The 5,183-nt window shown below is 37.1% G+C and overlaps 1 pseudogene; it reads left to right on the plus strand.

Moving 5' to 3' along the window:
* The first annotated feature begins 2,999 nt into the window (after positions 1 to 2,999).
* On the plus strand, positions 3,000 to 3,092 carry LOC119816009 (annotated as a pseudogene).
* Positions 3,093 to 5,183: the final 2,091 nt, after the last annotated feature.

The following is a 5,183-nucleotide window of genomic DNA, read 5'->3' on the forward strand; positions in this document are numbered from 1 at the left end:
TTATGATATTTCTAGGAGACACAATTTCACAGTGAACTCTCTGATTCTCTGCCTGCTGATTTTTTTTTTGCTCCTGTTCCATAATGTTCCTTAAACCTTAGATATGGGAGTTGGTTTGTAGATGTACCTATTGGATGTTGGGCTCCATGACTTGATTTTGGTAGGCTGTGATTTTCTATAGTGGTTGTTGTGTTGTAAAGAGATGTTTCTTTGATGAGATGTGAGGGACTATTTTTATCTCTAGGTATAATGTTAGAGATTATGCTGGTTTAGTAAACTATCAATTTCAGCTTATCTAATATCCATGAAATTACTAGCACTGATTGTTTGGGTGGGTTTTAAGTGCCAGGTGTGGTCTCCTTCTTGTCGAGAGGATCTTAGTCCAATTAGAGAACTTTTGGTTACTGCTAAAATAAATTTGCCACTACTGCATCCTTAGAATTATTGGGCTAGGTTTGTCATTGTTGTTATTCATAAATGTCATAACTGGGTAAGACTATTAGTTTTTTCCCTCCTTTGCAAAATTGCATGGTGCCTCCTTGCACCATGAAAACTAGTTTTTAGAGAGATGTTATTCTAGTCTTTTCCATCTAAGGAAAATACCAAACAAATTTAAAATATGTAGCTATTAAATTTGAAAATAAAATCATAGTTGTGACCCTTTTGAACTTCTAATATTATCACAAAGGAGTCACAAAAGTAGAATTGCAATCGTTAATAAAAATAAAAAGAGGAAGGAAATCAGAAGAAAGGGTGTGCTAAGAGAGAAATGGCGTGAAAGTGACTCAAGTCCATGATGTGGGATGCCCCCTTGAACGCTGTGAATATGTTTTATTACCATTGGTTGACAAAGAAGTTGCTTTGGCATATGGCAGGATGGAATAGAACTAGACAGAAAAACTAACTGAATGCAGGGAGAAAGAATCATGTAGCTGCTAAAGGAGAAAGATGCCAGAACCTCAGCAGTAGTCCACAGCCTTATGGAAATAAATAGATTAATAGAAATGGGTTAATTTAAGAGGTAAGAGCTAGCTAGAAATATGCCTGAGCTATCAACCAAACACTGTTGTAATTAATACAGTTTTTGTGTGATTATTCAGGTCTGGATGGCTGAGTCTCCATTTACAAGTCCATCTTAAGAATATACAGTGACATCATAATGAAACTGTTCATACTGTACAATGTTTCAATGAACTAGGAGCAGAAAGAAGAATATTACCAGAGTTCTATGTAGATTATATATACATATATGTGTGTGTATATAAAATACTAACTGCTCTTTTACTGCTCTTTTTTTTTTTTTTTTTTTTTTTTGGTTTTTCGAGACAGGGTTTCTCTGCAGCTTTTTTAGAGCCTGTCCTGGAACTAGCTCTTGTAGACCAGGCTGGCCTCGAACTCACAGAGATCCGCCTGCCTCTGCCTCCCGAGTGCTGGGATTAAAGGCGTGTGCCACCACCGCCCGGCAATACTAACTGCTCTTATACCTACTTTCAGTTAAATATTTTTTCAGTCTGTTCTATTTTCACTTTAAAAATCTCTTCATTAACTGAATGCGTCAGATTTTAAATCTCATTCAACTGTAAAAAACATTCTTTTTTGCAGCAAATAACAAATTCCCTATTGTTTAGTTGATTAGTAAGGGTAAGCCTACTTTATGTTTATACCGTCACTCCTGATAGACAAGGCTTCTGCTGTCTATAAATATGAAGTGTCGTCATTCCTTGTGGCTGATAGATGTGTTTTCTGTATTTTTACCCCTTACTTGCATTTATCAGCCATGAATCAGTCATGGAAGCCTTCCCTTTATCCAAAGACTGTCAGTCCAGCCATCTGCTTAGTTGACACAGGTTTTTGGCTGTGTGTACTGGAAGGACTGCTCTCTCTTTGACAAGAGCAGCTGTCAGAACACAAAAAAGACCATTTGCAACTGTCTTATTGCATCCTTATAAGCCTGAAAGCAAAGCAGGTCTGCAAATTAAACAGTGCAGGGTTTGCTGTGGAAATGTGGGGAGTGGAGGTCCCCTCTCTCACCAAATCATTCTGATCAGAACTGTGGCCAGGAAAGAGGAAGGGCTTAGATTTAATAGAATTGTACCTTTGTTATTTCCTTTTATATATTAGAAATTACTGCAAATTTAAATGAAGAGATTGGGCCAAAGGACAGTATCAGCTTCTAAGTCCATTTTGACTTCTTTCACTTTACCTTAGTGTCTGAATTTGCTACGGTTTTAGGCAATTCTTTACAGTCATTAAACTGAGATTTTATTCTCCACACCTGCTCCTTACAATGTAACTTAGCCTAATAGATTAACTAGCATGCAATTGTTAAGCATACTAATCAGCCATGAACTAGTATAAGAGACTGCTTTTTCATGTGAATAGAAAGATAAAAATGCTTATGAAAAATGAAAAGAAATATTATTTGAACTTAGCATGCAATGAGGATTTTTACTGTATGGAGGAAAGCAATTTAGTGTTTCTTTCTGTACCTTTTGAGTGAAAACTTTTTTCTGAGAAGATAGACCATAAAAAAAGTTCTTATTAAATATAAATATAAAACATTTAAACATTCATATTTTTAATGTTATTTTTACAAAAAATTTTATTGCTTAACATGAGTTCACAATATATATGTGGTAGTTGCAACTTTTATAAATTATTATTATATAATTATCCATTTATTTATTTGTATGTGATATGGGAGCAGGGTGCTTGTTCCTCCTTGAGTGCTCATCATGCCTTCCCATACATGATATACTGTGTGTTCAAATCATGAACTGAAATAAATTATGAACTGAAATTCTCTCTTAGATTGCTTCTTGTCATATACTAATTTGCTCACTGAAATGAGAAGGGTAACTAATACACATGAATGAATATACCTATAAGACAAGTTAATATAAATGTATGATTTTATTTTACATCAGGTTTCAGAAGTAGTAAATGATAAATCTGTTTTCATTTTACATCACTGAATATTGGTTAACAAACCCTCTGTTGTGCTCGCTTCGGCAGCACATATACCAAAATTGGAACGATACAGAGAAGATTAGCATGGCCCCTACACAAGGATGAAAGCATTCCATATTTTTCTAAAAAACCCTCTGTTATCTGAATTGGTTAATCACTTTATATGTAGATATTAAAAGTGATAATTTCTGTTATTTGCATATTGTTTTCTTATTGTTAGAAGATCATTTGAACTGTTTTCTAAGATGTCTCAATTCATATGTCACCCAAGAATATCAAGTGACCTGTGGTAAGAATACAGAATGAACATTTCAAGATTATTATTTTGTTTGTAAAGAATATGTTGCTCTGACTATGTGAACAACATTATGTTTGTAACTTAAACTTGAGAAAAGATTTATAGGGAATAAGAACCTCCATGCAATACTCTCTAATACTTTTATAATTTACATTAGTCTATAGTTCACATTATGACATGTTACTATATGCTATAGATTTTGTTTTGTCTGAAGGTATTTTCAGAACAATGCTTTGTAAGTTAAAATATAGAAAAGAACAAATTTCTTTTCTAAAATTATGGGAGAAGTTTTCTGATTGGTTTGGTTTTATTTTACAAATTTTTGCCCTGTAGATAAAGAGATAAGGAGAAATATGTTGCAGTATCATGATTTAATTTAATAGATATTCATTTCATACATTACATCGATTCAAAAACTAGTCATAAGAAAACTAGTCATAAGAAAAAGTTAAACCTTTCCTTGGACAATTAATAACTCCTAAAATGTAACCTGGGGAAGATAATCTCTTTTTCCATATCTGAGGACTCTAAAATCTATATCAGGAAATACACAATGGAGTATAATTGGAGCACCAAGCCTTATCACCTATATTTGAACAAAGTAGTTAAAAAGTAAGAGGATTTGTTTTTCTATCTAAGCTATTGTATTTGAAAAAGTGGAAGATGGAAAATAATATTGGGCATAGCTCCTCAGTTCAGGGACATGTAACAAGATACATAAGATATACTTCAATTAACAGAGTGCAAATTGTATTTCCAAATTAGTGGTAGACAATGAGAGCTAGACTTAGAGAGCAAAGAGGTCAATACAAATGAAGCAAACCATGTGAGGAAAACCTTATGTAAGAGAAAAAGTTTTATTCTTTGTCTAGAAATGTAGATGGAGCCCGTGTAAGAAAAAGGAAAGAAAGTTAAACAAAACAGTTGGTTCAAAGCCAAGCGTGGAAATAGCAAGATTCTTTTTTTTTATTAAAAATTTCCACCTCCTCCCCCCTCCTATTTCTCTCCCCCTCCCCTCCCCCTCCCCCTCGCCCTCCAGTCCAAAGAGCAGTCAGGGTTCCCTAACCTGTGGGAAGTCCAAGGTCCTCCCCACTCCATCCAGGTCTAGGAAAGGGAGCATCCAAACAGACTAGGCTCCCACAAAGCCAGTACATGCAGTATGATCAAAACCCAGTGCCATTGTCCTTGGCTTCTCAATCATCCCTCCTTGTCAGCCACGTTCAGAGAGACCGGTTTGATCACATGCTCCATCAGTCCCAGTCCAGCTGGCCTTGGTGAGCTCCCATTAGATCAGCCCCACCGTCTCAGTGGGTGGGTGCACCCCTCGCGTTCCTGACTTTCTTGGTCATGTTCTCCCTCCTTCTGCTCCTCATTTGTACCTTGGAAGCTCAGTCCAGTGCTCCTGTGTGGGTCTCTGTCTCTATCTCCATCCAATCGCCAGATGAAGGTTCTATGGTGATATGCAAGATACTCATCCGTGTGGCTATAGGATAGGGCGAGTTCAGGCGCCCTCTCCTCAGCTGCCCAAGGAACAAGCTGGGAACATCTCCTTGGACACCTGGGAACCCCTCTAGAGTCCAGTCTCTTGCCAACCCTCAAAAGGCTTCCTTAATTAAGATATATATTTCCCTGTTCCCATATCCACTCCTCCTCCATCCCAACTGTTCCATTCCCCAAAGCTCTCCCCATCCTCCCCTTTCACTTCTCTCTACCCATCTCACTTTACCCCCAACACACCCCCACCCCCAAGCTCCCAATTTTAATAGCAAGATTTTTTTTTTTTGATTTTTCAAGACAGGGTTTCTCTGTGGCTTTGGAGCCTGTCCTGGAACTAGCTCTTGCAGACCAGGCTGGTCTCGAACTCACAGAGATCCACCTGCCTCTGCCTCCCGAGTGCTAAGGCGTGCGCCACCAC

This window comes from Arvicola amphibius, chromosome 5 (assembly GCF_903992535.2).
Source record: "Arvicola amphibius chromosome 5, mArvAmp1.2, whole genome shotgun sequence".
Lineage (NCBI taxonomy): Eukaryota > Metazoa > Chordata > Mammalia > Rodentia > Cricetidae > Arvicola > Arvicola amphibius.